This window comes from Gossypium arboreum, chromosome 10 (genome assembly GCF_025698485.1).
Source record: "Gossypium arboreum isolate Shixiya-1 chromosome 10, ASM2569848v2, whole genome shotgun sequence".
Classification (NCBI taxonomy): Eukaryota; Viridiplantae; Streptophyta; class Magnoliopsida; order Malvales; family Malvaceae; genus Gossypium; species Gossypium arboreum.
The window spans coordinates 104,250,811-104,260,789 of NC_069079.1; the positions used below are offsets into that span (position 1 = coordinate 104,250,811).

The 9,979-nt window shown below is 31.1% G+C and overlaps 1 pseudogene; it reads left to right on the forward strand.

The window, feature by feature from the left end:
* Window positions 1-417: 417 nt before the first annotated feature.
* On the forward strand, window positions 418-974 carry LOC108487816 (agamous-like MADS-box protein AGL80; annotated as a pseudogene).
* The last annotated feature ends 9,005 nt before the right edge of the window (window positions 975-9,979 follow it).

The following is a 9,979-nucleotide window of genomic DNA, read 5'->3' on the forward strand; positions in this document are numbered from 1 at the left end:
TATAGCGTCAACAATTGCATTTTATTTTATCTTTTACAAGTTGAGGTTGACATCAAGATATCCCTTAGCTAGACTTATATACACATTATATATTTTTCACTTTCAGATATACATGTATATATAATAATTATTATTTGTATAAAAATGATAAAAGTCATTTTCATCGTTTTATAACTAATCAAATTATTCGATATTATAAGATTCATAAAACTAGTAATAATTTTTTTGTAATACATATGACGCCATTTTATGACTAAAATATATATTTACATGAAAATTTAATCATGGAAAAATAAAAAAATAAAACCTAACCCATGTATATACTAAAATTATTGGCTATTATTGTCATTTAATTTGAGAAGATTTTCACTCTCTTTACCTCTATATAAAGCATTCTTATTTTTTTTTTTTGGGGGGGGGGGAAGAAATGCATAAGAAAAGGAAAAAGAAACCATTCAAATATCCCCTTTTGATCTGAAAGCCATGACAAGGAAGAAGGTTAAGCTTACTTATATCACCAACGATTCAGCAAGGAAAGCCACCTACAAGAACAGAATGAAGGGTTTGACAAAAAAAATGAGTGAAATGAGTACCCTTTGTGGGGTTGACACTTGTGCTATCATGTACAGCCTTATAAGTCCCCACCCGAGGTTTGGCCTTCCCCGTTGGGAGTCCAACAAGTTCTTTCCAAGCTCGAAATGATCCCTGAGATGGAGAAAAGCAAGAATATGTTGAACCAAAAGACTTTCCTCTCCCAAAAGATCACCAAAGCAGCTGAGCAGCTAAAAAACCATTGTAAGGAAAACTGGGAAAAAGAGACAACCCAAGTCATTTTCAATAACATTTGTGGAAAAGGGGTAATCCATGGTTTGAACTTTGGGGCCTTGAATGATATCAACTTGTTACTGGATAAAAAAATGAGTGATATTGACAAGAGGATAGATGCACTTGCTAAGGCACCCCTTAATCCTTAAGAGGTGTCATCATCCTCGTCTTCGTCCATGGTTGCACTACCACCAATGACGATGGTAGCCCCTAAAGTGATGTTGAGGATAGGTACAAAGGACATTGTGCAACCAGATGTGAACAACATGGATCCAATGTAGAGGCAACAATGGATCATGGAACTGGTGAGCAATAACAACAACCCTCAAACTCATGTGGGAGCCGATGAGATGATGTTCCAGTTTTGTGACAACATCAATCCCAATAGTGACCTTTGGTCTAATGTCGTTTTCCCTTGGGAAAAATAAAATTTAATTTGATTTATCTATTTGCTTGAATTATTGTCTTTGATTCAAAAGTATTCTATCATTTTATGTTAGGACGGTGTTGTGTTTGTTGAACTTTGGTCACAAATCACAGTCTTTTCCCTTGAACTAAAGCACCTATATCATTTTCCTTTTTAGGATTAAAACATCATGTTTATTAATTGAATTTAGAATTTTTATGTTATTCTGCTAATTTTGAGTTTCTCTTCTATCTTTTAAATTTTTCTATGATTCAATCTTAATTACTTTAATGAAGAAAATTTTAATTTCATAAGTTAGATTAGATCTTATTTGAGAATTTTGAGAATTAGAGTTCCTATGACAATACATAAAAGCTATTTCTAATGCATGCTATAAAACAATCTAGGAAGATGTTTTATTATTTTTGAGACAAGTGAATGAAGGGATTAAAACTGATGAGGGATAGTTAGGGAGTGGAAAAATTGGATTTGTTGTGACTTTTTTTTTATTCAATGAGGATGAAAACTATATGTTTGATGTATGCTTGGTTAGCAGTCATATTATTTTTCTATTCAACATAATATAAATTTATGTAGATTGGAATTAGTACATTTTAGTAATTCATTTTATGGTATTCATGTGATTTTTCAATCATATATTTGTGTTATGTTTTTTTTATGTTCGAAAGTTGAAAAATAAATATTGAAAACTTGTATAAATTTTAAAAATATGATAAAAAGAAATTATGTAGTGACTGGAATTGTTGTTTGTTAACGAAAATAGTGACTAAAATATTAAAATTTTAAGCATGACAACTCAGGTGGCAATCCACGAATACTTTATGCTTTTTTTTTTTGAATTTTTATGAACTTATGTAGTTTTCAATTTTGAAATATTTTTATAATTTCGAATTATTTTTTGACATGAGATAAATAGTGTCTTGTTAGATTGAAGTACATATGGATTGCCACAAGAGTTGCCAAGCCACAAGAGTTCAACTATTTGAAATGTTAAAAGTCAAATTTAGATAACAATTAAAAAAGATAAATGGTCAAATTGAAAAAAATGTAAATATTGAGTGCTCAATTTAACTGTCTACCTATTCGAAATCCACATAACATATTTTTCAAGAGAAAACTTTCTACAAAACTTGTAGTGATGATTGTAATGGGTTCTACATCTAGCCATTTCATAAAATAATAACAGGAAACAATAAGAAATTTTGCTTCCTTGTGACCAATAGAAATGGACCCAACATTTTAAACCTCAAGTCATGTAGGGTGACAGATTGAAGATATTTTTTAACATTTCAACTAGTTGTTTTGGTAACTTGTAAACTTTTTGACATCTATTGCATCTTTTAACCAGATTAGAAGGGCTGACTTTTATTAAAGGCCAAAAGTACCCCTACCACTAGGCTTTTTAAGCTTAAGCTCTGCCCTCCAAATGGTTTTCATAGATTCCCCTATGGATTTCCCTAAAGACATACACCTCTTTTAGAGATAGAGTAGAAGAGGCTAGGAAAATGACTTATTGTAAAGGATTCCATCAATAAACACATATATTATAGAATTTTGTTCTATTTTCCAGGATTTTTCTTGATTCTTATTCTTGCATGTGTGTTTTAGAAATTCGATGATTGGTTTCATCCAACAATCTATGAAACTAACATTATTGATGGAGGGTAAGCGTTTGTAGCTTGACCTACAAACTTGTTCAATCAACAGCTTTCATCAGTACCCCATTTTCACAATGTGAGCAATCTTTGAGAGCATATCAACTTTTCCTTTATCTTTTTCACGGTTCTTTCTATCAAGCGACTAGAGGGAAGTGTTGTAACTAACTCTGTAGAGTTTTGTGCTATTCTACCATTGTAGGATCCCTATCATCATATTCTCTATCAAGTTAGATTGTTACGAGTTGTGAGTTGATGAATACTTTCAAGTGTTGGACTTTTACTGATTTAGCTAAACCTAACATATTTGTTACTAGGAATGATAAAATCAAACAGTAGTGTTGCTCATGACTTACTAGATAAATTAAAACTATCTTTGCTCCTAATCTTTCTTTAATAGAGGACCCATCTATGTAAAATGTTAAAGTTCCTATAGAAGGGACTATGCAATAATTTAGGGCACGTGTTGAAGTGGTATTTCTATAGAGGATTCTGGTCGTACAGGTAACTTTTATTTAAAAGATGTATTTTTCACAAAGTATACTAGTTCCTAGGTTACATAAAGCTCTAGTAAAATGAATGTTCCTTATCTTAATTAATTCAATCAAAGGTAGGTTAACATTTAACATTTTGAACAAGTTTAGAAAACTTATAAACTCGTCTACATCTCGTTTTTGCTTTTTTTCTTGTTTTGAAGGGAACAATTTTTTTGCAACGGTAAAGTCTTTAATTGTTTCTATCTTTGGCTCAACTGTTGGTGCAACTACTTCCTCTAAGGGCCAGTTCTGCATTGCTTTTCAAAAGCACTTCTGGCTCCAAAAGCACTTTTGAAAAAAGTCATGTGAGAACAAGTCGCTTTTGGTGAAATTTTAGCTTTTCGAAGTGCTTTTCAAAAGCACTTCTGAAACGGAGAAGTTAAAATTTTTAGCTTTTCCTCTCCCAAAAGCACTTTTAGTGCTTAATTACTTTTCCACCCCTTCAATAATAGAGTACTTCTCTTTATTTTTCTTGGTACTTAATTACAAATGTGTTAAAATCATTAATTAAAAATAAAAAATATTTTTAAAATACTAATTACAAATATTTAATAGTTATATTTAAATATTTAAAATATAGTTTATATACTTTAATTAAATTTTATAAATAATTAATATTTATTGCTTAAAATATTTAAAATTTATATTTTATATATTAAAATATTAACAAGAAATTATAATATATTTTTTTTATATTCTTACTAAAATATAATAATATTAACTAATTTAAATATTATTTAAATGTATATTTGTTACTTGATAATAACATGTCTAAAATGGACATTTTATTTCTCAAAAGTACTTTTTGACAGCAATGCTAAACACTCAAATTTTAAACCAAATTTTTCAAAAGCACTTCTCAAAAGCACTTTTCCACAGCACTTCTCAAAAGCACTTTTCAAAAGCATTGCCAAACTAGCCCTAACTCTGGTTCATTTTCAACTTCTAAGGGTCTTTCTTGAATATTATCTGTATTCTTCATATTTACCTCTCGAGTTAGGTTTTCTGGGCTACTCAATACTTTACCCAACTGGAGCACTAATACTTTCACGTGCTCCTTCGTACTATTGCTTTAATGTGCTCCTTCCCTTCTCTATGATGATTATTTTTGGTATTACTAGGAATACCTATGCCAATTTGCCTTTTTGTATCCCCCATCATGCTCATCAATTGACTCATCTAACCTTCAAGTTTAGTCAATGTTATTGTTGAATTGGTACACTCAGATTGCACTTGCTTCACATCCGTTCTCATTGATTTCATCTCCCTCTTGATTCTATCTAGATGTTGACCACATACAGTATGGTCATTTGAGTTGACCCTTTCTTGGGGTTTCTGTAAATCAAGAGGTTGATAGTTATAATTTTTAGCTTGGTTCAAGCTACTACCTCCTCATTGGTTTACTCCCCATTTTAGATTCGGGTGATCTCTCCATCCAAGATTGTATGTATTCGAATAAGGATTTCCACTCTTATTTTCAATGTAGTTCATATCCTCGGTAGGATTACTAATTTAGTGTAAGAGTAGTTTGTCTCCTCCATAAATAGATGTTGCACTCTTCTCAACCTCTATTCAGTTGAGTCTGTTCATTAGTTTGTTGATATCTATCATCCTCTTGGATAGCCTTCACCATAGATGGTCTTTTGTCGTATGTGTATCGTTCAGTTGGCCACTAGTAGGAATTCAACACCATAATTTCTATTAATTCGAATGTGTCTTCGTACATTTTGTTCATTAAGGCTCCTGCTACTGCTCCATCTGGTCTTGACCTCGAATGCACATCCAACCCGTTGTACAAAATTTGCAGTCATAAGCACTCAGGCAATCCATGGTGTGGGCACTTCTGAATTAGCAAATTAAAATGTTGCCATGCTTCATGAAAGCTTTCCCCTTATAACTATTTGAACATCAAAATTTCCCTTCTTAGTTGAATCATCTTGCTAATGGGGAAGAACTTTTGTAACACCCCTAACACATATCCGTTGCCGGAATGGGTTACGAGGTATTACCAGACGAGACACAACTTTTAGGCAATCACAATCATACTCAAGCATACAACTCAAATACCAAGCAATTGTAACATAAATAATCAATTTAACATCTTTAGAAATCATATCATAACCATTTAATCAAGATATGTCCAATATAAAGTTATAAGAAAATAATTCCAAACATATCATTTTGACACAAAGCATATACGCATATCAAAGTCATTACAATCATCCACATCAAGTAAAACAATTATGAAATATAAAATTTCTCATGTCTTAAATATATAACAAATTAACATACATCTTTGGCATCAATATATAAACATATAAATATATATATAATCACAACTTACCCAAATTTTTCTTAAATAAAATAATAGCATCGAAATAAGATATGGTATGCCACTAAAAATTTAAACTATATAACACCATAATGTTTTAGCATTTATCCGCATATAAACATGCATTCAACCTACTCATACTCCAAACATAACATAAGTTACTATTCATTTGATCATTTCAATGCTTTAGCCGAATATTTGAATGTTTAATATTAAGTTTAACCAAAGTCAAATTTTAACTTAAAAAAAAACATTTCAAGAATCAAATCGAAAAGCCAAACATAATTTACCCTTCTCATTCGTAAATCACAAATAAACCTATATACATTATATAAAGTAACCATTTTAACTAACACTTTAATTTTCCAAACCAATTCAATAACCATACAATCGGCTAAGTGCAAATTTAAGCATAAAACTCAATTTCACTTACACGCCAAATCAAAATTACAAACCTAACAAAAACTTAAAAGTCATATCTGAATGTCCTTAATATTTCATTACCAATCCGTATACACAAACCACATATACTAAATATACGACTCCATTTTCTGACATAATTTTTACATGGATACATTAACCGAAAATAAATAACTAATATAACAAATATTCATGTGCTGAATTAATCACAACCCATCAAATAATATACAACTATTTTAGCCTTTAAGAAATCATGCCATAATCATCATGAATCATACAAATATCTCACTCATTCAAATGTACAAAATGTGCACACTTAACCAATACAATTCGAAATAAATTAATCACTATACAATTGGCTATAAATTCATCATTTAATCCATTACAAGCCAAATCATACAACTCATCACACTTGCAAATCAATCTATATATTAAGCTTACTCAATGAGCTATTTATAAATCATTCACTTTGCAACCAACCACTTCAAACCATATTCACCTACAAATATGTTTCCTAGCTGAATATGTCAAATATAACCAATATATCAACCACATCATTTACTCAACCATGTAAACATACTTGGCAAGATAAACAAACCATTTTTGCATGGCTTTTTAACATATATACATATCAAAATCAAATATATCCAAAGGATAATATAACCTATACATGCTATAAGTTCGAATTTAAAACATTTAAAAGTACTGAAAATAAACGATAGTGCGATTGACTTTACTGACGATCCCCAAGCATGTAACGATCTACAAAATCTATAAAACAAAGACAAATATACACACAAAGTAAGCTAACTTAGCTTAGTAAGCCTTAAGCAAATAAACAACTCAAAAGTATAATGAACTCAATTTAACTAAATTAATACATTATTTTTTAATTCCATTTTATATCAAACTTACAATTTCGTAAACATTATTTACTTTCATATATAACCTTATCTTGGCTGAATATAAATACATATATTCATCATCAAGAATCATTTAATTCAAAGCCACAATATCATTACATAACCAAATATATATATAAATCAAATTTCAATATCACATACTTATTCATTAAACCACATATAGCTTCTTATATACACAAACATCACCATTAGCATCCTTATAACTTATATCACATATCAATAAAGAACTTACCTTACTTTCAAGTAGGCAAATAATTTTACGTACCTGTTCACTTTAACCTGATTTCACATTCATTCGTAACTTATCATTGCCCGTTGAGCCATTCAGAATTGTATAGGATACTCGGATAATCACATATATCTTATAATGCCAACGTCCCAGACGTGGTCTTACACGCAATCACATATCGATAAATCAATGCCACTGCCCCAGACAAGGTCTTACACGAATCAAATACGATGCCGATGTCCCAGACATGGTGTTACACGTAATCACATATCGATGCCAACGTCCTAGACGTGGTCTTACACAAGAACACATATGGAAATCCTATGTCATGACATATGTATCCTAGCTATTCCTAGGGTTCGTACGGGGCTTTCGGACGTTGTAACTTGATCAAATTGAACTTGAACTTATTATTCCCAAGCATAGTCACATTCGATAATTGCATTATAAACTCATAGAAATTCAAATCAACATGTTAATTTTACATATAGTATAAATTAACAATGTCTACTTGCCTACATACTTACCTCGAATATCGACAAACGATATAAATCGACTATTCAATTATTTTTGTTTTCCCCCGATCTAAGCCTGATTTCTTTTGTTCTTAATCTATACAATTTCAAATTATGCTCATTCAAACACAATTTCATTCAATTTAATACAACAACACATAAATGGGTAAATTACCATTTTACCCTTAATATTTCACACTTTTACAAATTAATCCAATTTGTATAAAACACAAAATACACAAAATTTGAATACAATATGCTTAGGCCAAATGTTGATCTTATTCATATAAATCCATACATTTCATTTATTTCACATTTTAGTCCCTAAATTTATAATTTTTACAATTTAGCCCTAATTACTCAAATTCATCAAAAAATCCAATACAACACATATTAATCCAAAACATATCTTTCATAATTCATCATCAAACATCACAAAACATAATTATTCATTAATGGCATAACTCAAAATATTCATCAAAATAAAAAATTCAAGCATGGGTCGTATAGTACTCGAAGCAACGATCTAAAAAAAGTAAAAATTATAAAAAACCGAAACCAAACTAACCTTGAATCAAGCTTGAGGATGGTCAAATATCACAAAGCTTTTGTTTCTTTTTATTTTTAGTCAAAATATGAACATATGGACATGAATTTTAATTATGTTATATTATATCATATATATTATTTACCTTTTTACATATTTAACCTTTTAAAATTAATAACAAAAACATGCATAATAAGGGTACATTCGGCCATCACTTAGTCTAAAGGGTTATTTGCAACATAAATGCTTGAATTTACAAAGCCATTAACAATTCGGTCCTTATAAAATAAACTATCAAGTTTTCAATTTACGTGATTAAATCCTTTTTCTTAATCAGACACTCAAACCTCAAAATTAAATTACGAAAATTTCACAGGCATAAATTCACGCAAGATAAACACAGAAAATAATTTTTAAATATTTTTCTGACTCGAATTCGTGGTCTCGAAACGACCGTTCCGATTAAGGTCTAAATCGGGCTGTTACAACTTTCCCCCGCTTAGGAATTTTCGTCTCTGAAAATCTTACCGGTGAATAGGTTCAGATAACGTTCTTCCATTGCATCTTCTGGTTCCGAAGTTGCCTCTTCAACACCGTGTTTATGCCACAGTACTTTTACTAACAAAATTTTCTTATTTTGCACTTTTTTCACTTCACTAGCCAGAATACGAATCGGTTCTTCTTCATAAGTCATATCGGACTTAATCTCAATCTCTGACGGATTTAACACATGTAAAGGATCAGATCTATATCGACATAGCATCGAAACATGGAATACATTATGGATCTTTTCTAGCTCAGGTGGCAACAACAGTCTGTAAGCAACTGACCCGATGCGTTCTATTACCTCATACGACCTAATAAACCTCGGACTTAATTTACCTTTACAACCGAATCTGAGTATTTTCTTCTACGGTGAGACTTTCAAAAACACTCTATCCCAGATCTGAAACTCTATATCTTTACGTTTCAAGTCCGCATATGATTTTTGACGATCTGATGCTACTTTTAGACTTTCACAGATCACTTTCACTTTCTGTTCAGTTTCTCTAATCAAATCAACCCCGTGTATCTTGTTTTCACTGAGTTCAGTCCAATACAATGGTGTACGACATTTACGGCCTTATAAAGCCTCGTAAGGTGCCATTTTGGTACTCGATTGAAAGCTATTATTGTATGCAAATTGAATCAGAGGTAGGTATCGTTCCCTCGTACTTTCAAACTCGAGAATGCAACATCTCAACAAATCCTCAAGTATCTGAATGATTCGCTTAGACTGACCATCTATCTGGGGATGAAAAGCAGTGCTAAAATGCAATTTAGGCAGTTTCTTCCAAAATCGAGATGTAAACCCCAGATCTCTATCCGACACAATAGAAATAGGCACTTTGTGTAGTCTCACAATCTGAGAAACATATAACTCAACAAGTTTATCAAGTGAATAATCTGTACGAATTGAAACAAAGTGAGCCGATTTAGTCAATCTATCCACTATAACCCAGATTGCATCTTTCTTGCTCGGTGGCAACGGTAAACTGGATACAGTATCCATTGTAACTTGTCTCATTTT